The sequence below is a fragment of the Chelonoidis abingdonii genome, chromosome 1 (assembly GCF_003597395.2).
Source record: "Chelonoidis abingdonii isolate Lonesome George chromosome 1, CheloAbing_2.0, whole genome shotgun sequence".
NCBI classification, from domain to species: Eukaryota; Metazoa; Chordata; order Testudines; family Testudinidae; genus Chelonoidis; species Chelonoidis abingdonii.
Genome location: NC_133769.1, coordinates 36,325,712 through 36,350,433, shown reverse-complemented (window position 1 = coordinate 36,350,433; position 24,722 = coordinate 36,325,712).

Below are 24,722 nucleotides of genomic sequence, written 5' to 3'. Positions count from 1 at the left end.
TTTTCAACTGGGATACTACAAGGTTCACTTTAGGATCAGGTGCACTACTGTCATATCACTGGCCTCGTCTAATGCCAAATATGGATCATTGTTGAGGAAAAATAGCATGTGATCTCCATCAAAATCCACACTATCCCATTTGTGTTCTAGAGGATTATCATCTGTGCCACATTTGGAATCTTCATGTCAGTACTTGTCTGTCTATCAAGGATTTTAGATAGCTCCATCACCATAGCACCTAGGCACCTCAGTGATGAAAACCAAAACTGGCAGAAAAATATTTTTCCTCCCAAAATTTTGAGAAAATAGGGGCTATATTTTTTCATTCCTTTTTCCTTCTCTCCCTATCTGCTCCTTTTCTGCCTCAATATATGTGGGGTTCCTTTTGGCCAATTTTGAAAATATTAATTACTAAAGCCCCATTGCATAGAAACATTGTGAAAAAGTGTAGTGGTGCACTAACATACACAATTTGGAGATGGGTCTGATAGGGTTTGCTGCTGTTTTGTTGACCAAAACAATATGACACACAACAAAATAGGAAACTGTCTCCATCCTTGCAAACTATTACAATATGGACTAAGTGAATATGATGCAGTAATAGTCCCCGGTCTGTTTGGGCCTCAGAAAGTGAAAAATGAGTCATGTCATAAACAGATAGTAAGGTTATGTCTCTTTCACCTGTAAAGGGTTAACAAACAGTGCCTGCAACACCTGACCAGAGGACCAATCAGGAAACAAGATACTTTCAAATCTCGATGAGGGAAGCCTTGTTTGTAGGTTTTGGGGTTTGCTTTGTTCTCTCTGAGTCCTGGAGGATTAGAGGTGCAACCAGGTTTCTGCCAATCTCCCTGGTACAGTCCTTATATATTCAGAATAGTAAGTATTGAGTAGAAAGGCAGTTATAGTCTTTTGATTGTTTTTGTATTTGCAACTGTGTATCTGGCTGGTAGAGTTTTAATGTGTATTTGGCTGAAAGTATTTTAAATTGTATTTCTGCTGGAGAAAGCTTTTTGTCTATGTCTATAAGCTGAAAACCTTAATATTTATCATCTAGATTACAGAGATAACTTTTACTTTTTTTCTTCTTTTTATTAAAAGTTTTGCTTTTTAAGACCTGTTTGATTTTTTCTCTGGTTAAGGCTCAAAGGAACTGAGTCTGACTTACCAGGGAAGTTGTGGGTGAGAGGAGAAAGAAGGGAGGGGAAAAGGGGGAATTCGTTTGTTTAGATTCACGGAGTTGAATCTGTATTGCCTCTGGGTGAAGGGAGAGAGGGGGGTAGAGGTGGAAGCCTCTGTCTTAAGATCAGGAGTTTGGATAACGGTATCTTCCAGGGTAACCCAGGGAGGGAAAGCCTAGGAGAGCACTGGTGAGGAAAGAGTTTACTTTCCTTGTGTTAGGATCCAGGGGGTCTGGATCTTGGGGGTCCCCAGGGAAGGTTTTGGGGAGACCAGAGTTTATCAGGTACTCAGAATCCTGATTGGTGGCAGCGTATCAGATCTAAGCTGGTAATTAAGCTTTGAGGACTTCATGTTAGTACCTCCTTTTTGGACTCTAAGGTTCAGATTGAGAAAAGTATACTATGACAAGTCATGAACCTATTTCATATGGATTTCTAATTAAAATGATATGGCCAAAGTCTGTTGGGTTACACAGGCATCTCAGATGGCAGAATTTAGCCTGTATGTCTATTTTCTCCTATATCTCTATTGATAGATTTTTATTCTTTGTTGTCTCTGCAGTCTATAGTATTGTTAAAGTGAGTTACACGTTTGTAAAAGGAATAGATTTTAACATTTAATACACGGACACCATATCATTTGCCATCAGACAAACACACTATGGTGACTATGGCAATAAACTGTTTTCTTCATCCACAATCCCCAAAGGTGACTTCAGTAACAAAACCCATTGATTATTGCTTGTACATGCTCTATCTCTGGAGAGCTCCTGTTAGAAATCACATTCCCTTTGGTCTTCTTTTAAAGATGTATTCAAACAATTCTGTTTTTATATACTTTGTGCTGGTATGCTACAGTAAAACAAGAAATCATGAACTAAAGTGAATAGCATTTAACATAAAAAGTATCTGAAATTTCTTCTGATACCAATACGAAAGGTAGATAGCATTGCTTCATACCTGCCTGATCAGTCTGGCATTTGAAAGAGTGTTGAATATAAGCTTTAAAAATAGCCTTTTAAACTAAAATTGTCACTCAAAGTTTGTGGATATCATATTGTCTATTCATCCCTGTGAAACCAGGTAGTTTAGTTTATTAAGTATCCCTGATGATACTTAATAAAAGCTAAATACACCCTTTGTGAACTATAAAAATTTTACTTTATGAATAAATTTAAGTGGGCTGGCCCATTGGCACCAGAATCAATGTGTGTTGTGAAATTATCAGCTGAAAAAGAAATCAAAGTTGGACATGCCCAATTAGTTACTGATTCAGTGCAGGTGATTACCTTTGCTAAGATTAAGCAAACAGTCAGCAGATGTGATGACATTGCTTGTGCTATTCAAGAAACCTTACCAGATGGCTAAGGTTAGGTCTAAAGTCAGGCAATCATCCCATTTCTTAGCTGGAAAGAAAATACAATACATGTTACCAGCTATCTAGAAAGGCAAAGCAGACTAGAGAGCCACAAAAGGAAGAGTATTAAAACATTAAATGTAGTGAATTTACACATGTCCTCCAATTATTTAAAGTCACCAAGATGCATTATTTACACTAGCGGCAATTTCGTTTGCCTTCCCATTTCTTTCAGTAAAAAAGGTGGAAGACAAGATGGTAGAAATCTAGGAAGATACATGGGGGGAAATATTTTCCTGCTGGTGCTTCTAATTAATTTACAAAATGATATTGTGTTTTGCTAGTCGGACTTTGCAAAGAAGTAAGTAGAAAGTATCAGTACTTTGGAATTTCTGCTTTAAGTTCAAGCTGTTGAATAGTTCACTACAGCATGCTGACAATATTGAGTTTTCATTAGGTTTTACAGTAGACAACTCAGACAGAATTAAATCAAGTAAAGATATACCAACCTCCTACTGTTCACGTTTGCCTCCAGTTTGCCTCCAGGAACAGTAGGAGAAAATCCATAGGCTCACATTCGGTTTTATGATGCTTTGTTGTATTATTTCAGCTGTGAAACTGCCATAAGAACAGAGAGGGACTTCACTGACACAAACAGGATGATAGCACTTCACGCTGGCTGTGGGAAGCGAGAATCAAATTTACAGCCAATGCAAGTTGGTCACATCACTTTGCATGTTTATACAACTCAGGAAGTGCTGAACTCAAGCTTCTAAGCTTGGTGCACAGAATACATACCCAGAAAAATATTTCTACCCTGATGTGCAAAGTTAGGCAAAGAGCAATTTGTGTGCACTGCATAAATAAAATAATAATCACCATCATACTGGTATTTTGTCCTTAAATACCTCCAAAGATATGTAAGTGCTTAGCTCCTATTGATTTCAATTGATTTCAATAGGAGTTAGGTGCCTAAATACATTTAAGGATCTGGCCCTTTGTATTTTAAGCAATTCTTTTCACTCAGATATTTCAATGGTCTTTACAGACATCTGTTAACCCCTATGGAGTATAATTACTCCCATTCTATAGATGGGTAAACCGAGACATGGAAAACCTATGTGATTCACTCAAGATTGTGTTCTGAGTCAGCATCATAGATGAAAATAGAATTCAGGAGTCCAACTCTCTCCCCAGATGCAAATGCAAATTTATATGTGCAAATGTTATGTTTTTGTAAAGAATTGGCAGGAAGGAGACTGAATCTCTTTACTAAAGAAATTCAAATCTACTCTAGTTGTTGTAATAGTTTTTAAATAAACAATATACTACAAGTTGTATTATTCTGAACAGTCTCTGCTATACTTTTTTCTACTCCTATAATATCGTCTTCATGTCAGATGACAGGAATTGTTGCACAGTTCTTCAAAATCCAGCTACTCCTGTGTTTTTTCTCTTTTACTGTACAATGCTAGAATATTTTTCTCTTTTCTTCAAGATCCCACTAACAATTTTGAAGAATGTGGGAGTTAACTGTATTAATTTTATGAATGTGCGGCTTGGTACGTATTGTGTTGCTGTCTAAACAGTGGGCTGGTCTACACTGAGGGGGCGGTATTGATCTAAGATATGTAACTTCGTAGCCGAAGTCAGAGTATCTTAGTTTGACTTACCTGGCCATCTTCATGGTGGCAAGTCGACTGCCACGCTCCCCCTGTCAACTCCGCTTACTCCTCCTGCCGAGGAGTCGATTTGGGGATCGATTTATCACGTCTAGATGAGATATGATAAATTGATCCCCGATAGATTGATTACTACCCGCCAATCCGGCGGGTAGTGTAGACGTGGCCTAAGGAGTTAAATCAGTCCAACCTAGCTTGGGGGACTGAAGGAACCAGAAGCTACTGGCTGTAGACAGCCCCAATGGCCGATACTTAGACACACAATGGAGACAATAATTCTTTTGAAAGTTACCTCCATGAATGTGGAATCAGGGTGTGGCTACTCCTATGAGGAGGCAGGTAGGAAAGCCTCCAACCTGAAACCTCAGGTGCTTTTAGGTGTGACCTCTTAAACAAGGAATTTCAAAGCAGTTGAGTCTCTGGTGAGTCAGGAGAGACAAAAGATCTGAATAGACACAGGCTACACTTTGATCCCTTGGAGAACAAGGTTGGGGGGCAGTTACCAAAATTAAATGGGACCAACTTAAACTGGCAAGGAAAAGCTAAGTCTATGCCTGTGTTATGCATTTAATCAAACCAGGTGACCATAATCGTTTTCTCTGGAATTAAAAACTGTGTATCTCTAAGATAATATTGAAGCTGAGATCTGAAAGGAAAATCCACCATGTGGGTGTGAAAGGAACATTTTACTGTATATCTTCATTTTTTTTTAAATGATTACTATTTTGAATATAATGTATAAAATGACACAAACTCCAGGAACTCCAGGCTCTACCTCTTCTCTCACTCCAGTTGGAGTGGAATTACTCCTATTTAAGTTTGGTACAAAGGAAGAATCAGGCCTACCAAGTTCATATACAATTTAAAACATTCCTCTCTTTTTTTTAAAACAACATAAAATGCACTTCACCAGAGAGCCATCAGAAGCAGACAGAACTAAATTACTGTATTACAGAGACCCAATGGATTAAATGTATGAAATTTCTTGTGATAGCCAATATAATTATATTCTTACTGATGGTATTAAGTTAAATATAAAAGTTATTCACATAAAAGCACAGAGAGTTTGATTCTAATTGCTCAAACACTGATCCTAATTTGTTCCTGGAATGATAATGAAAGAAGCATGGTACGTTAAATATTTTGGGTGACATCTTTTTAGATATGATTGTACTGGAGGATTTACAAAAAAAAACCCTCTTGCATTAGTTATTTGTGAAAATTCACTAAAATCAACTGCTTATTTGGCCATATTACTTAGCCAGTGGCTATAGCAACTGAGGTAGCTGTAGTATAGTAGGAGTTCACTATAGAATTTGATTCAGCACCTTGCAAAAACTTTAGTAATTTATTTAAATTTTCAATCCAAGCCTTCAAACCCTTTATCACATAAATACCTCTTACTTGTGCAAATTGTCAAGGAGACTACCTTTGTGATTAAGGGATACTCATGTGAGTAAAGATGTGCAGAACTCTGCTCTCAGTTGGATATCACCACTTCCCCATGGACTGAAATCTAGATTCCAAAGAGATTGTTGCTGTGCCTGCATTTACTAAATAGCTTCATTCATTATCTTGAAAATGAAGTAAACACCTTAGCAAATGAGCAGATGAAACACCAACGTGTGCAGAGATATAATAAACAAAGTGATGAAAAGAAAAATATTTGCAGCAGATAAAATGCGATTCATCCTGGACAAATGCTGCAATCTAATATATCTCGGAGTAAAGTATTCATATCGCATATATTTTAAAGGACATACTTGAAAAACAGCTAAAGAGATAGTGATACCCAACAGATTAGATATAAGCTTGAATGCAATATGGTACCACAACAGCTTTTGCCAAAGACTGCATAATCAGAGGTAGGTTTCAGAGTGGTAGCTGTGTTAATCTGTATCAGCAAAAACAACGAGGAGTCCTTGTGGCACCTTCAAGGCTGACAAATTTATTTGGGCACAAGCTTTAGTGGGCTAAAACCCACTTCATCAGATGCATGGAGTGGAAAATAATCAGAGGTAGTAGGTGTTTCTACTACGTTATGCAGCACAGGGGGACTGCATCAATAATGCTGCATAGAATTCTGCATACTTACGTACCATCAAGTTGAGAAAGTGGAGATCCCGTACAAAAACTGACATAAGAAAAGATCAAAAGAATTACCGTAAATATGTATAGTATATCTGGTAACGTTCCAGCCAGTTCTGCCCAATTCTAAAGTTGATGGGAGAAGTTTTGCATATGACTTCATAGAATCATAGAATATCAGGGTTGGAAGAGACCTCAGGAGGTCATCTAGTCCTACCCTCTGCTCAAAGCAAGACTAATCCCAACAAAATCATCGCAGCCAAGGCTTTGTCAAGCCGGGCCTTAAAAACCTCTAAGGATGGAGATTCTACCATCCGCCTAAGTAACTCATTCCAGTGCTTCACCACCCTCGTAGTGAAATAGTTTTTCCTAATATCCAACCTAGACCTTCCCCACTGCAACTTGAAACCTTTGCTTCTTGTTCTGTCATCTGCCATCACTGAGAAGAGCTGAGTTCCATCCTCTTTCAAACCCCCCTTCAGGTAGTGGAAGGCTGCTATCAAATCCCCCCGTACTCTTCTTTTTTGCAAACTAAATAAGCCTTGGATCTGTACTCCTCCTAGATAATAAAATCAAGTTGGATAGTACTGGTTCCACTGCTCATTGATATAGCTAATCTACAGATGGGCAAATTACCATCTTTCTACAATCAAGCAAAAGATGGGATAAAGCTCAGTTAGCTGTCTTCTGATGTTGAAATTCTTTCCACTTCTTACCATGTTTCTGACTCTTTCATTATTAGCTGTTATCTCTAACACACCATATATATATGCAAAGTGCCTTGAAGACACAATTTCTGCCCCCAAAGGCTAACAGTCTTTACCATTAGCCATTAGATTGACTAGGCTGTGGCAATAGTACAGTGGTGTCAGCTGGAAGCCTCAGATTCCTTTGTTCTCTCCTTAAATACCAAGAGTATTCATTGCACTGCATGATAATCTCAAAATTGTGAAGCCTTACTCCCACTGGCAAGAAGTTATTCACCTGCATAGTCCCCCTGAAGTCAAGAATAAAAGGGAACACTATAAAGGTATACAATATAAAGAATGGTACAAAGAAGATGAAGTGTGTGCCCCTATTGATCCTCTCATAGAGCAAGAACAAGGGGATATTCACTGAATTTCAAAGGCAACAAATTTGAAGGTGATAAAAATTATTTTTTTTATGTGGCGTATAATTATCTTGTGAAACTCATTGTCACAAGATATCATTGAGGCCAAGAACTTTGCAGCATATAATAACGGAGTAGACATCATTATGGATAATGAGAACATCCACAGATATATTTGCTAGGGTAAAATATGGTTTCCCTCTGTATTAAGATTACATTTATAAATAATTTATAAACGGCTAATGAATGATTGATTAACAAATGTTTTAATAAATGCTTATAATCAATTGTTAAGAGTCCAATAGGTTTCTTATAACGGACTAGAACACCTTCTACTGAGGGGTTTATGACAATCTGTGATACATGCTACTTAGTTCCGTAGCATGCATATAACATCTATAAACTATCTATACATTCATCTTTAATAAAAGTATAACCAAAAACAAAAATAAGGGATGCTTCTGCTTTAACACATAAGGCAACCATTGACTGATGGGGGGTTACCAAGAAACTTCCCCTGTGGGTAGGTCATTCCAAGGTTGCCCTTGGTGGGTTTTGACCTGGGCAACCCAGGAAAAAAGACATGATACAAAGGAACATAGTTAACAGAAGGATACACATATTATTCATAACCTGGTCAGAACTGGGATGCACTGCAAAGGAGTTCTTTCCACCTCCACCCTACTCCCCCACCCTCTTCCCAATATCTGTCAAGGCAAATCCAAGAAGCCTGCACCTAACCTCCTCTTGCTAAATCAACCTAGGATTGGGACAGGACAGCCCTTATTTTCACCTTTATCTTTTCCTCATGTGAGGGATGACAGCTGGGAGGAGAGTTGCCACTTTCTGCACCAGGCATTGAAGACTTCCTCAACTTTCAGTGCATAGGCACCGACTTCCTCTCTACCCAGGAGGTGCTTGATTTCTGCTCCACCCCAGACCCGCCCTAACTCCACCTCTTCCTCCAAGCCCTCTCCGCTGCCCTACTTCTTTCCACTCACCCCAGACCCCACCTATGTGCCACCCCTTCCCCAAGCCTCCACTCCACCCCCACTCCACCCCTTCCCTGAAGGGCCCACCCCTACCCTGCCTCTTCCCACCCCCCCCTACCTCCACCTAGCTCGCTTCCCTGAGCACATCTGTCAAGGCTGATTCCCCACTCTGGCACTTTGAGTGCAGAAGGTGGAGGCCTACAAGGAGTCTAAAAATTAATACTGGCCACTCCAGGCTTGTATTAAACTCCCAAGGTTACAACTTTTCTCTGACTTTGGATTGGTAGATGCTGCCACCACCCAAGTGCAAAAACACCTTTGAGAACCAAGGCACACTTGGGAATTCCTTCCTGTGGGGTACCCTCAAGTCCTTTCACCATCCCTTCTGGGGAAGAGTTGAGAAAGAAAATAAAGGAAATCTGGTGCTGCCATGAGCTAGTTAAACAACATGTGCACAAACCTCTTAAGACACAAAACTCCAATCCTGTTCTTAAAAAAGGTAAATTTTATTAAAAAAAAACACATCTGAAAACTCAGGTGATTGCTAGATTTAAAAAGAGCAAATACAAAAATCAAGAATAGCTTTCTTGAGGTCCAGCTTAAAGGTTACCAGCAAAACAGAATCACCTTGGATTAGCACAGAGGAGGCCACAAGCCAAAAAGAAATAAAAGCGATAAACCTAACTGCATCTTGCTAGACAGTTCCTGATCTACTTACATATCTGGGGTTTCAAATGCATAGTTTCTAGATATGACCTGATTATTTTTATACCTGGCCAAGCTCTTACAGCATAGTTCTAGCACTGACTCTGTTCTCCAGGAGAACAACACAGATAGACAAAGGGGAAGTTTTTTCCCAATTTTAAAAAGTTCTAGCCTTCGTATTGGCTCTTTTGGTCACATGTTCACTCCCTTCCTTTTACCTATGGACTTTTTAACCCTTTACAGATAAAGCAAGTAGAGAACGGCTACTAACAGGGATTTTATTGCTAACTATCTGCTTGGGTGTCCATAAAAGGGAGCTACTCCCTTTCATTTATCACAGTGCCCCATCCACGCACCTCCCGTTCCCTCCCAGTGCTTCCTGCATGCCACGGAACAGTTGGTTGCGGGGCAGGAGGCGCTGGGAGGGAGGAGTTGATTAGTGGAGACGCCAGCAGGTAGGAGGCATTGGAGAGGGAGGGAGATGGAGTTTAGCTGCCCACTAATTTTTTTTCTGTGGTGCTCCAGGGATGGAGCACCTATGGAGCTGGCATCTATGCTTCTGTGCCAATCAACACCCCCAAACAGTTGCTATCCAGCTAGTGCCTAGGACTGCAGTGCCACTGTGAACCCGCATCTCCCTCATGCAACTCACAATGGACATTCAAAAAATTGAGACAATTAATAAACAAAGCATCTCCTCTGTCCCCATGCCAGACTCCTTGTGTACTCAAAGGAAATTGAACAGCCCACAATCCTCAGCATCAACTTTGTGATGAGGGAAAATTCCTTGCTAGCCATGGAAATGGGGGCAGCAGACCATAGAGCAGGAAGCTCAAAAACAACAATTTGTAGACATTATCTAAGTCTCCTAAGGTGGGAATGGTGACTCCAGCAGGTGCCAGGTGAGTATCCCATTCTCGAGAATAGCTGTTAAAGATAATCCCACCCCAAGCCCCTAGGACAGAAAGGGATTTAGCTAATAGAAAACCTGTTGGCCTTCAGGGAGATGGAGCCACAGCCAAGGGGCACTACTTCCTCTTAAGCATCTCATACTGACTGTTATCAGAGACAGCATAGGGGGCTAGATGAACCAGTATGGCAGTATGGCAATTACTGTGTTCCAAAAGTCTTATGCCCCAGGGAATATAATAACTTTAGATATCTTTAGATATTTTAAAGGTAGACACACAGCAGGAAAGAATAAGGACTGTTTAGAGAGTAAAAAGTAGTTAGGATTAATTTAGAAACATAAGTAAATGAAAATTCAGGTTGAATATTGGGGGTTGGGGGGTATGTCTTTACCATGAGGTTTATCAGACTGCAGAATAGTCTCCCAGCAGAAGTGGTGAAGTTCCATAATTTGAGTCAATTAAAACTAGAATGGACAAAATGCACAAAAAAATAGTCTGTAGGGAATGATCCTTTGTTGGCAAAAGGAAATAGAGAAGACAACCAAATAGGTACTTTCATCTGTAATTTCTATGATAGTTTGTTTACAAATCTAGCAGAACATGTGGCATATTTCATTCTTTAAATTATGAATGCTACGTTTTGTCTTGGGACTCCGAATCAGAATGTGGATTCTCCAGTGTAAACAATTGATACTCGGCTACATAATGTTGCCACACAAAAAACTATGGATGGTTCTGAAAGCAATGAAAACTATTTGTGGTAAAGATCATTAGTTAAAGTTTCAATCTTATGCTATAAAAAGTTGTCTTTCAAAAAGAATACATGAACAGGCTAGTCACATACTGGTTGACTTACTAAAAGCTGTGCAAGTTATTTTATGTAACCTTCTTTAAAGTATTGTTGATTGAGTTAAAATTGGATTTCTGCTCAGATTGATTATCTAATGTGATAGAAAAATATATAGTCCAGGAACAATTTTACATTTCTGTGGAAAATTAAACTGTTATGTGGAGCTACTCACTGAAGCATTAAATATATTCTGTATATAATTGTACCTGTAGATGACAGCTGTGATATCACTGTCACTTCAACTGCTTTTCTGGGAGGACTTACAACAAACATGTACACAAATGACTGATATTTCCTTTGAAAGCATTCAAATAGATTTGGAGAGGCTAATTGATTTCCCACAATGTCCTTTTCATTAAAAAGTGTTTTACATAGGATTTCTGAACAAATATCTTCAATCTGAAATCCCATAGCACTGAGTCATAGAGACACAGAACCAAATTCATCCCTTGTATAACTGCATTTGTAGGAAAATGACCACACAACACATTTAACTGGGGGGAGGGAAGAAGGGGGAGGAACTGAATGGCTTGTTGGAGATTGGTGTATACCATTTTTAAGGGGTTAGAGAGGCATGGAATGACTTTTAGGGCAGATGCAGCTCAGGTCAGTGTGGGGACGCTGACCCATCCCTCCTCCCAGGTGACTGGGAAAGAGGGAGTACTATACAGGTGTATGCCATGCAGGAAAATCTCTCTTTTACCTGGACCAGGCATAGGAGCACCCACTCTCCCAATCATGGAAATGGTGAAATACCAGGTTGTCAGGACCCGCTGTGGGCATTGTGTTAACCACTCCTTTCCTCAGGAGTCTGGAAAAATTTTTTCTCTCAGTGCCTGATTGGCCAACGTGAAATGGGGGGCTTTTCACCTTCTGCACAGTGAGTTTAGGGGTGGGGGTGGGGCTTAATCGGGGCAAACATAGAAAGGGAGTTAAGCTATGATATCACAACTCATTATGTAAACGTGGGACAGATGTCCAGTGCAGGTCTTCTGTAGGGACAGGGTACTGTGATGAAGAGTGATCAGATAAAATGGATTGGTAAAGGATTTAAAAGGGGTTACAGTATCTGTTAAAGGAGTTGAAATGGGGAGTTCAGGGCTCCTATCACTGGCATGGCAGGGAGCCAACCCCACCCTTCATAGCCTCCCCAAAGTGGGTGCAGGGGGAGATGGTGAGCTCCCAGCAGCAGGTTGGATGGGGTCCAGGATGGTTATAGGAAACAGAGCTGACAGAGTGCACTCTGCACTTTTACCTGCCAGCCACTTAGTTAAGAATAAAGTTGCAGCCTAATAAACCACATCCAGTGCCTTCTGCCTTTCATCCAGCATAGCTGGTAGGAATTTGGGTACTTTAAACACATAGTAGGGAATAGAGCATTAAAGGATTTGTTGTTGTTTTAACATGCAATCCTGATAACATGCAAATGGTTTTAAAAGGATGAATTAAACTCTAAGATTTATGTTCAAGCCAGTACATTCTATTAACAACCAAATCTTTGTTAGCATAACTATCACAAATCTGGTAATTATCAAATTCTCTTACTTATAAGAAACAGGTATTTTTAAGCAGTATGAATTATGCAGCTTGGCAACTACTGGAGCAATAATATGAGTTGTTCATACAATGATTAAGTGTGTTTTATTAGATAAAATAAGCAGTTGGAACATTTTCTGTGAAAATTTTGTCCTTTTTGGTAAAAGAAAAGTTTATGAAATATTAGATTCTGTTTTTCATCTTTTTTTTCTTAATATCAGCTCTACTCTGAATTTAAAAGGGGGGGCGGACTTAATAGGTGTTGAGGTTTATAAAAAAAAATTAAAAAGCAGTGTTCCATTTATAACTTCAATTGCACTTTCTAAAGAAAGATTGTGGCCAATGACTACTTTAAACTGTAAATGTAAATAGCTAGTCAGTCAAAAATATGACTGACATTTTGCTACTCACTGTTCAGCATAGTTGACTGTGACCTCAACTTTTGCTACCCAATAAGGATAAATAAAACATTGGAATCAATGGGAGTTAGGCACCTAAGTACCTTTGAGGTTCTGGGGCTCAGATATTATGCTGAAGAGGATCATAAAAGTACTTAGACTTTCATTGAAGTGAAATGTTCTCTAATATTGGAGGCTAAAGGTAAGGTAAAAAATAATCCCCAGTGGAGACATCTGAACTGTTATTAAAAGTAAGAAGGATCATGATTTTGCTGGCTGTATTCTCTGAACTTGTATTCTTCCTGCTGAGACAGTAAAGGAAAATGGAAGATATTATAATATATATATATGGAACACATCTTAACAATGGCTAGAGACTTGGTGTGCTGTGATTGTCACACTGTCTGAAGTGGCTCACAACTGCGAGTGCCTGCCTTAGGGCAGACTGTCAGAAAAACAGGGCAGACACCCCTAACTAGTGGTGTGTTCTATAACTAGATTTCACCAAGCCAGTGACAAATGTGAACTCCTGGATCACTGTACCAGTCTTACCATGGAGTCACAGATAGTCCCCTCAGATTCTCAAGTCTATTTTGCCACCCAGACCAAATGCACTTTATGGTAAAAGGTCACTTAAACCACAAATCACACCACATCAGGTAGCTCCCAGTCCCAAGAGACCAGGCACTTATCCTGATCAGTTGGTGCTCTAGATCTTACACCAAAGACAATGCTGGTAGATAATTTTATAGTAAACTAGCTAAAGGTTTATAAACTAGGAAAAGGTAAAGAGAGTTATTGAGAGGGTAAAGCAGGTAAAATATATGCCCAGATGAGTCACAGTTTGTTATTCCAAATGATGGCAGTGATGTAATAAACTGACAGTTTCCAAAAGTCTTTTCAGGGTATCCAGATTGTCTTTGGGGATCTCTACTTTCCATTTGGTACACTTCCCTGTAAGAGTTCAAACAGTTCAGAATCTTTCCTTCAGTCCATATTTATAGCTTCTTCTCACAGAAGACAAACTGGGCTTTTCCTTTGATGATGGTGAGTGAGGAATGCATTGTGAATCTTTGATCTCTGATCATCACACACACAATGACCAGTTGCTTTGAAATTAGCTCTTTTCTGTTATAGTTCTTCATTTGCATTCTACAAGGCTTCTTTATCATTTGATGATTTATTTATTTTCAGCAACGTAAATGTTTGCTACTACATTATAGTGGAATACAGAAAAGTAAAAACAATTCAAGTAACCTCCTATTAGTTTTCATGAAGTTTAAACACCAAATATACTCTTATACAAATATGAGGGTGTCAGGATTCCCTCTCCACTCTGAACTCTGGAGTACAGATGTGGGGACCCTCTTGAAAGACCTCTTAAACTTATTTCTACCAGCTTAGATTAAAACTTCCCCAAGACACAAATCCTTTCCTTGTCCTTGAACGGTATCGCTGCCACCACCAAGTGATTTCAACAAAAATCCAGGAAAAAGGGCCACTTGGAATCCCTGTTTCCCCAATATATTCCCCCAAGTCCCTTCATCCCCTTTTTTGGGGAGGCTTGAGAATAAAATACTAACCAATTGGTTACAAAGTAAGCACAGACCAAACTCTTGGGTTTTTAGGACAGTGAAAATTAATCAAGTTCTTAAAAGAAGAATTTTATTTTTTTAAAAAGTAAAATAATCACCTCTGCAAAATCAGGATGGAAGGTAACTTTACAGGGTAAATAAAAAGATTTAAAACACAGAGGATTTCCCTCTATGCTTAGCTTCAAAGTCACAGAAAACAGGAATAAAAGTCTCTTAGCACAGGGAAAATTCACAAGCTAAAACAAAAGATAATATAATGCATTTTCTTGCCTTACTTACAATTTGTGTAATTTTAGATGCTCATTTCAGGTATGTTTTTAGGACATGTTTTTTCCTACCTGATCACCCCACGAACCAAACTCTCCTCTTCATATCCAGATGAAGCACGTATGCCTCCTCCACTGTCCCTGGTAGATAACTTCTAATAGTTCCAAGACTACATCAGAAGGATAAAGAACTCATTACTAATACCATTTGAGGAGGTCAAGTAGTCACAACATGAACTGTTAGATATTCTGCATACAGCATCACCAGCCCCAATTGTGCTACCTGTTAATGAGACTCTGCTGAATCCTGCAAAAGTAATCTGGCATACCCCATGGACAATACTGCCCACCTGTAAAATGGCTTATAAGAAATACATTTCATCTGAAGATTCAGAGTTTCTCTTTTCTCATCCCTCTCCCATCTCCCTAGTTGTCAAGGGTGTAAATGAACATGGAAGGCAGGACCATGCTAAATCAACATCATACAAAAAAAATCAGAAGTGTATCTATTTATTTGGTCATAAATCATATTTGTCGGCAACTCTGCAGTTTAGGATTGCCAACTCTCAGGTGTTGATGGGGCGAAATATAATCACACTGGCTATTCAAAGTTCAATTTGAATATTGAGCATTTACCACCAGAACAGAGGGGCCAACTTCAGGCAATCATGATAGAGGGTCAGCTCATCACCAGAACGAGTCTACATGCATTTTCTGGATGGCACTGAAAAGGTTGTTTGCTCTATTTCTATGGCTGTATTCATAATGGCCTCCTAGCTTCAGCTCTTAGGATTTCAAAGGGAGTTCCAGAATAAGCCAAGGATCATCCCTTGAACAGCTTACAGTTGTTTTCGAAGAATACTAATGAGTCTCTGCATACATTAAAAAACTCCAGGCCATTCTGTGTTCACTGCACATAAAAGGAATATAGTAAGCCCCAGAAAGTGCAGAGATCTCATCCTGTTCAATTCTCTGGATTCCAGAGACCTTATGAACCCCAATGAAAGAGTCAGAGATTCCAGAAAAAGAAACTGCACAGGCATCAACCATACAAGCCTCATAACTGAAACACCCATTCCGATGGGTGATTGAGGTTCTGAGTTCCCTCCCACTTTCTCCTTAACAGCTGCAATGGTTCATATGGCTTCTTCACTTTGGGAACCACCTTTGTCAGCTGGTATAAGTGTGATGAGTCACATGAGGTTGCACATGTGCTTCCTCCATGGGTGGTCACAACTGTTTATTCACCAACCAAACACAGTTTGAATAAACTAGTCTTATTCCTACTATTGTGAAGAAGTCCCTCAACTGGTGGAAAGATTCTAAAATGTTCATACAAGAATCCTCTTTGCTCATCCCTCTCCAATGGTTGTAATAATGACAGATGTGTCCCTATTGGGACCTGGAGCACATCTTGACACTCACACTGCTCAGTGCAGGTGGTCATCTCATGAGATCGCTATACACATCTCCTTCCTGGAACTCATGGCAGTCAGGAATGCCTGTCTCCATTATATGCCATTGATTGGGGCAAGTAAATGAAGATCATATCAGACAATATGTCACGTATGTTTTATATCAATCATCAAAGGGGAGCAAGATTACCTTACCTTTGCTCCAAAATAGTGATTGATTGACAAGCAGCCAACTGGATGAGGTAAGAAAACCATGTCTGTCTTGTCCATATCAGAATCACCAGAATAACTCTGGCCTTGTCTTTCTTTGTCTTGATCAATGCCTTGGATGTTCGAGGAGTTGCGGGAAAGGCATGAAACAGACCTGATGTCCAACAAAGGAGAAAGGCGTCTCCCAAGGACCAGTGTCCCAGTCCCCCTCCACCCCAAGCAGAAGTGGAAGTATTTCGTCATTCTCGCCATGGTGAACAGGTCTATCTGCAGGATACCCCAACATTGAAATATATCTGTCTCCTTTGTTGGAGATCAGTTTACCACCAAAGATTTTCTAGATGGAGATCTGGCTGCATTGCCTTTTGCTGTCAGTCTAATAACATACAAACTCCTCCTAGAGTACTAACCTATTCTGCGAGACCTCTTTTACTTCAACAGCCTTTCTTAAGAATGTTCCCATTGCTGAGGTATGTGGATCCACAATCTGGACCTCCATACACACCTTTTCTGAACATTATGCAGTCATTTATGATTCAGCTTCTGATACAATGTTTGGTTCTACTGTATTGTCTTTGAACTTGGACCCAACTCCAAAGCTCCCCTCTCCTTAGAAAGTACTGCTCAGTAGTCACCAGAAGTGGAGCACCCATAGGAACTGTACTCAGAAAGAGAGTTTACCCTATGCCGTAACTGTAGTTCTTCGAAATGTGTGTCACAGTGGGTGCTCTGATACCCACCCTTGTTCCTCTCTGCTTTGGAGTTACCTGTTCTGGAGCTTTGGTAGAGAAGGAACCGTGGGAAGTTTGCCCATACAGCTCTATATAGACACAGTGGTGAGCATGAAGCAGTATAGAGTGCATGGGTCGAATGGGCAAAGCTACCAAAAAGCTGTGATTGAAGGCACATGAGGTGAATGTGCACCTGAAATTTAACACCCCTAGGAGACATATCTCAAAGAACTGCAGTCACTGTACAGAGTAAGTAACCTCTCCTTTAGGAACAATGTCTTTGTAGAAAAGTTTCAGGTCTTTTGTCTTTTCCCAATGTTGCCCTGGATTTGAGGGGGGGGTGTATCCCAGAATGTGATCAAGCTAATTGCAACCATATTATCTGCATTCAGCCACCATGAATTAATGAAATAGAACACCATATATTTAAGGGTTAATTTGGAGACAGACTTTCAGAAGCAAGGTCAAAACTAGCTGCAGGTTTTGCTAATCAGCATGGGAGAAGGGGACAAACAAGTAAACAATTGAGACTAAAAACCTTGGTGTTTGGAAAACCTTGAGTCTAGACACCTCTAATATTTAAAGTTTATTGAAAGTTAGAAAAGTGATGATACAGTAGGGGTTACTATGACTTATATGTTTTGTACGAGTTCATTATAAAAGATTAGCTAACATAATGTACTTCAGAGGAGTCCTCTGAAGCGATCTTGAGAGACGTTTTCCTGACACCGTTTTTCCCCAGTGGGTGAGCAACTGGCCACTGCGAACCTGCTGTTAATTACTCAATACCGTTCCAGATGTTAGGTGTATAGCTGGGATGTTATAAACCTATTGCTTATGTTTGTGTGTGCTTAAATCTAATAAACTGCAGCATTAGACAAGAGCATGCTTACTTGCATGACTCCTTGATCAGACAGAATCGCTGAGTTCCTGTTAATTTATTCCTTATGCCGCCTGGAGTGAAATAGTTAAGTTGCCCCTGTTGTGGGTTCTGAAAACCCAGCTAACACCAGCAGCTAAAGAGAGTCAACTTCTCACCTGGGAATTTTTCCAGGATAATGCTCCCATATATTTGGAGGGGCTATGAGGCTTAGTCCTCACATTCCTACCATATAGGGCATGTTTGGGGCATGCCCACAGGGAAGGAGGTGTAGCTCTTGCACTCTAATAATCCCTGGCTGCAGAAAGGCCTCTTAGGGAGCATTGCAACTAAACATGATTAAGAGGATCTCTGTTGCTGCTCTAATTTTTGCCAACAGCAAAAAAGGCCTGACACAGAGCAGGACAGGGACCATGCAGAAATGTGATATGAAGTTAATTGTTCCCCTCTCCTCCTACCCCAAGCTGTGCAGAACACTGGAGATCAGCTGGCCCAAAGACCTCTACTTATGCCCTCTGGAAGGATCACACTGTGCAATGATAAGGAATGGGGAATATTATATATATAATTAGAAAATAAAAATGCCTTTTTGTCAGTGAAAATTCTACACCTGCTGTACAGATAACAGTAACATTTTATAATCTAGCAATGATAATATTAAGTCACAGTATATGAAGCAGTATTAAGGAACCGCTTTAAGAGTTTTATGTAGAAAACAGGTTTCTTCAAAACAACCATGAATAAAACAATCACATGAATTTGAAGCTCAAATGAAAGGGAGCAGCTTACGCTAGTATGGTATTGAGCTATTAAGAGCATAAATAGGGAACAGAGAGCTTGTTAATATATTCACCATCCAGCCTGTTTCTTGTATGAGCCTGAAACAGCAGATGTGTAAATGTTCTAACTCTGGAAGTGACAAGGAGAATGCACATTAAATCGTCATCCCAAACCAAGATGCTAACTGGACTGTGAGAGCAGGGAAATCAGTAGGCCCACAGACCTGGTGGGACCACATCTGCAAATCAGACATCTCCTGTAGAAGTTCTAACTAGCCAGTCACCATGGAGGAAGGTGATCTGGTAACACTGTTTGCTGAATCTGTAAATAACTCTTTTGATAAATACAAACTCTACAAAGGTTTAATATATCTTCCTAATTTTCTTCATATTATACCAGATCAAAGAATGTAATAGGAAGCAATTCCTTTCAGACATGAATGTTAACCTTCCGATGGAAGAAGTCATAAATAAATCAGATATCACCAGAGAGCTAAGGGCCAGCACTTCCTCTCTTTACAGATTTTTGAGGACACAATCTGTGCTTCACTGGCACAATGTCCTATTCAGCCAGTCTATAAAAGATTGTTGGTGAAATGCTGGCCCCAGTTAAGTCAATGAGAGTTGACAATAGAATTTCACCCTGTGAACTCTTAAGAGCGAGGACTATTTTCTGCACAGCCCCTAGGGCAGGGATCAGCAACCTTTGGCACATGGCCCATCAGGGAAATCCACTGGCAGGCTGGGACAATTTGTTTACCTGCAGCATCCGCAGGTTCGGCCAACTGAAGCTCCCATTGGCCTGGAACAGCGAACTGCAGCTAGCGGGCCCTGCAATTTGCCTAACCTGCTGATGCTGCAGGTAAACAAACCATCCCTGATGGGCTGCGTGCCAAAGGTTGCTCATCCCCACCCTAGCACATAGTTTGTGCTGTCATTATATAAATAATAGTTTTCACTGTGTTACCAGCCTACCACTAATTTTTGAACAGTTGTCAATCACAGGAGTAGAAATTATTCTGCTCAATTTAGAGGTCTGTACTACGAGAGGGCAAAGAAGCATGGCTGAATGAAACTTAACTCTTCTGGAGCTTCTTGATATACCAAGTATGTTCCAGGACACATCCACTGTAGCTTGATGTTCTTCGGGTATCATGACATTCCATTTAGAACTGCTACCAAGACCCTGGATAGCTGTGAATTGAATAAAAGCCAAAAGCTATAACAGCAAACACAAAAGTGGTCATTTCAGACTGAAATTTAACAGACAATGAAAACTGTAACTTATTTTGCAGCAATAAATGAGATAAAGTTGATAGTTCATGAACTTTAATATAATTTCCCAGAATTTCAGCTGGTATAAATTGGCATAGCTTTATTGAAATCAAATGGAGCTAGGGCAGTTTATACCAGCTCAGGATGCCTTTCCATCAAATGCTTTGCAGAATTAAGAAACACAAACCAGCAGAAAGAGCAAGTATATAACACCAAATGCAGGAAATGGTAGCATAAAGACATAGGATGATGAATCCACAGATAAGTTCAGTCATACAGATACAAATGAAGAGGCATAAACAAATGAGGAGGGAAGTATATATTAAGATTTGAAAAGAGATGAAGAGTCAGGAAGGCTTACCAAGTCACACCTAAGAGAGAGAAGTTGGAAAAAAATTGATATAAGGAGATTATTTCTGAATTATCACTATATTCTATATGAATTAAATAAGTGAATTTTCTTACATTTGCCTTGGGATTAAAGCTAGGATGGGGGCATGCAATGAAGACATTTACGGATTGAATCTGCTCCCTCTTGAATCAACTAGAATTCTCCTTTTGATCTGAGCAGAATCAGGCACTTGCCCCTTTGAAGAAAGAGTAATAGTCTGTGCTTTTAAAAAACCTAGCCAAGTAAAAGCAGCAAAGAGTCCTGTGGCACCTTATAGACTAACAGATATTTTAGAGCATAAGCTTTCGTGGGTGAATACCCACTTCATAGGATGCACGTAGATGAAGTGGGTATTCACCCATGAAAGCTCATGCTCCAAAACGTCTGTTAGTCTATAAGGTACCACAGGACTCTTTGCTGCTTTTACAGATCCAGACGAACACGGCTACCCCTCTGATACTAGCAAAGTAGAATCAATTAGAATTTCACCATGGAAAGCATACTTGGTTATTTCAATAGAGGGTGAAATCCTGACTCCATTGAAGTCAATAGGAATTATGTTATTGACTTCAGTGGGACCAGCATTTTATCTATTACCACTCATTATAAAGTTCTCCTGTTCTTTCTGATCTGCAGTGTTGTTCCCCAACATCAGTGACATAAATGAGCCTTACTAGCCTTGCCATACTACTTCCCAGTCCAATGATTTTTTATTTACTTGATTTGAAAACACTATTTATAGAAGAGTCTCTGGGCTGCTTTTAGGCATTATTAAATAATGGTCTAAATTCTTCCTCTAGGTAAGTACCCACAGTCCCCTTTGATTTAACTTGAGTTGCATGTGTATAATTTGAGAAGGGAAAGAGATGTGGAAAGAATAAATTATTCTATTGCTTTGTTTTTTCAAGATTGTCAAGGTTCCTTCCCCACTCTGAACTTTAAGGTACAGATGTGGAGACCTGCATGGACACTTCTAAGCTTAATTACTAGCTTAGATCTGGTATCGCCGCCACCCCCGCCCCCCAAGTACCACCTTTTTCCCTGGATAGTCTTGAGGGACTTCACCAATTCCCTGGTGAACACAGATACAAACCCCTTGGATCTTAACCCGAGGAGACATTAACCATCCCCCTCCTTTCCCCCCACCAGTCCCTGGTGAGTCCAGATCCAACCCCCGCTGGATCTAAAAACAGGAACACTCAATCAAGGCATTAAGAAAAAAGGCCTTTTAATTAGAAAGAAAGGTTAAAGAAAACCCTTCTGGGAGAGATTAGCATACCACGGACTCTCACAGAAAGATTTAAAACACAGAGGATGTTCCCCTGGGCACAATTTTAAATTACACACACACAAAAAATACCCAAATACCTCTTTTTGATAATTCTCTAATGGTAGCCCAGACAAGTTACAAAGAAATAAACATAAACCTATTTATTCCTTTCTAAAACTTACTAACTCTGATAAGAGGCGATCCCTTGATCTTTTCACTCCGGCTGGAAACTGAAACCTCTCAACAAAGGACAACTTCCTCCTTCCTTTTGAAATCATCTTGTTCCCCATTGGTTTCCTATTGGTCTGAAGCTGGTCAGTGTGATTGTCTTGGAAACCCTTTACAGGTTAAAAGACATTAACCCTTAACTATCTTTATGACACGCCCCCAATCCAGACAGTTGGGAAACCACCTGCGGATTTCTTCCTAGAACTTTAGAATAAACAGATTAATAAAACACATGCACCTTACATTACTACTAAGCTATGTAAACTACAAGATTTCAATCAAGGACAATTTTTACCAGTGTATCTGGGAAATTTCACGAGAGAGTGCATCAGCTACTTTGTTAGAAGCTCCTGAAATGTGTTGAATTTCAAAATCAAAATCTTGGAGAGCTAAACTCCACGAAGAAGTTTCTTTGTTGTTCCTCTTGGCTGTATGAAGCCATTTAGCGCAGCATGGTGTTGTAGCTGGAACGCCGTCCCCAAACGTATGGGCGTAGCTTTCCAGGGCGTACACAATGGCATAGCATTCCTTTTCACTGACTGACCAGTGGCTTTCCCTCTCAGATAGTTTCTTGCTGAGAAACACGACCAGGAATGAAATTCCTTGAGTTCAGGTCCTTCCTGCATGAGAACCGCTCCTATACCACGCTCAGATGCATCGGTGGTTACTAGGAATGGTTTGTCAAAGTCTGGGGCCCTTAGCACAGGGTCAGACATGTGTGTTGCCTTAAGCTGGTTAAAGGCCTTCTGGCACTCATCAGTCCACTTAACTGCATTTGGCTGTGTCTTTCTGGTCAGGTCTGTTAGTGGGGCAGCGATTTGACTGTAGTGTGGTACAAATCTGTAATATCCGGCCAAGCCTAAGAAGGATTGGACCTGTTTCTTTGACTTTGGGACAGGCCACTTTTGGATAGCATCCACCTTGGCCTGTAGGGGATATATCATTCCTTGACCCACCTGGTGTCCAAGGTAAGTCACTCTGTTTTGGCCTGGTTGACACTTTTTAGCCTTAACAGTTAGTCCTGCCTGCCTGATGCGCTCGAAGACTTTTTCCAGGTGCTCAGGTGTTCTGCCCATGAATCAGAAAAAATTACCACATCATCAAGGTAGGCAACTGCAGATTCTCCCAATCCTGCTAGGAAACCATCTACAAGTCTTTGGAAGGTGGCGGGTGCATTTCGCAGCCCGAAGGGAAGCACATTATATTCATATACCTCTGCATGGGTGATGAAGTCTGACCTTTCCTTGGCGGGTTCATCTAGCAGTACTTGCCTGTACCCCTTGGTTAAGTCTAATGTAGAGATGAACTGGGCACATCCCAATTTCTCCAATAGCTCATCGGTGTGTGGCATTGGATAGTTGTGGGGACGAGTTACAGCATTTAGCTTACAGTAGTCCATGCAAAAGCGTATTTCCCCATCTGGTTCGGGAACTAGAACCACAGGAGATGCCCATGCACTGGTAGAGGGGCGGATTATACTCATCTGTAGCATGTTTTGGATCTCCCATTCTATAGTAGCTTGGGCATGAGGAGACACTCGGTAGGGTGGGGTTCTAATTGGATGAGCATTATCTGGGTCAATGGAGTGGTATGCCCGTTCAGTCCATCCTGGGGTGGCTGAGAACATTGGTGTAAAGCTAGTGCACAGCTCCTTGATCTGTTGCCACTGCAGAGGTTCCAGGTTTGTGGAGAGGTTCACCTCTTCGACGCCACCGTTACTTTTTCCTTCGTAATAGACATCTTCAGGTCACTCAGCGTCATCTCCTTCCTAGGCTATAAACTGACAAACCTTTAATTTTCTGGAATAAAAGGGCTTTAGAGAAATAACATGGTACACTTTAGGCTTTAGGGTTGAGGTGGGAAATGCTATGAGATAGTTAACAGCTCCCAGGTACTTTTGGACTGTGAATGAGCCTTCCCATGACGCTTCCATCTTATGGGCCTTCAAGACTGTAACTTGGTCCCCTACTTTGAAGGAACGCTGTCTGGTATGTTTATCATACCAGGCCTTTTGCTCTTCCTGAGCATCCTTTAGGTTTTCTTTAGCAAGGGCTAAAGAGTGTTGGAGGGTGCTTTGTAAGTTACTTACAAAGTCTAGAAAGTTAGTTCCTGGAGAAGGCATAAACCCCTCCCATTGCTGCTTCACCCACTGTAATGGCCCCTTAACCTCGTGACCATACACAAGTTCAAATGGTGAAAACCCTAAACTGGGTTGTGGTACAGCCCTGTAGACAAAAAGCAACTGCTGCAACACTAGGTCCCAATCATTGGAGTATTCGTTTACGAATTTATGTATCATGGCCCCCTAAGTTCCATTAAAACTCTCCACCAGGCTATTGGTTTGATGGTGGTAAGGGGTGGCAACCAAGTGATTCACCCTATGAGCTTCCCATAGATTTTTCATGGTCCCTGCCAGGAAATTAGTTCCCTAATCTGTAAGGATGTCGGAGGGCCAACCTACCCTGGCAAAAATGTCTGCTAAGGCCTGGCACACAGTTTTAGCCCTGGTGTTGCTTAGAGCTACTGCTTCCGGCCATCGGGTAGCAAAGTCCACGAAAGTCAGTATGTACTGCTTTCCTCTGGGGGTCTTTTTTGGGAAAGGACCCAGAATATCCACAGCTACTCACTGAAATGGGACCTCAATTATGGGGAGTGGCTGGAGAGGGGCTTTGACCTGGTCTTGGGGCTTTCCCACTCTTTGGCACACCTCACAAGACTGGACATAATTAGCAACGTCCTTGCCCATTCCCTCCCAGTGGAAGGACTTCCCCAACCTGTCTTTGGTTCTGTTCACCCCAGCATGGCCACTGGGATGATCATGGGCTAAGCTTAAGAGCTTCCCCTGGTACTTAGTTGGAACCACCAACCGTT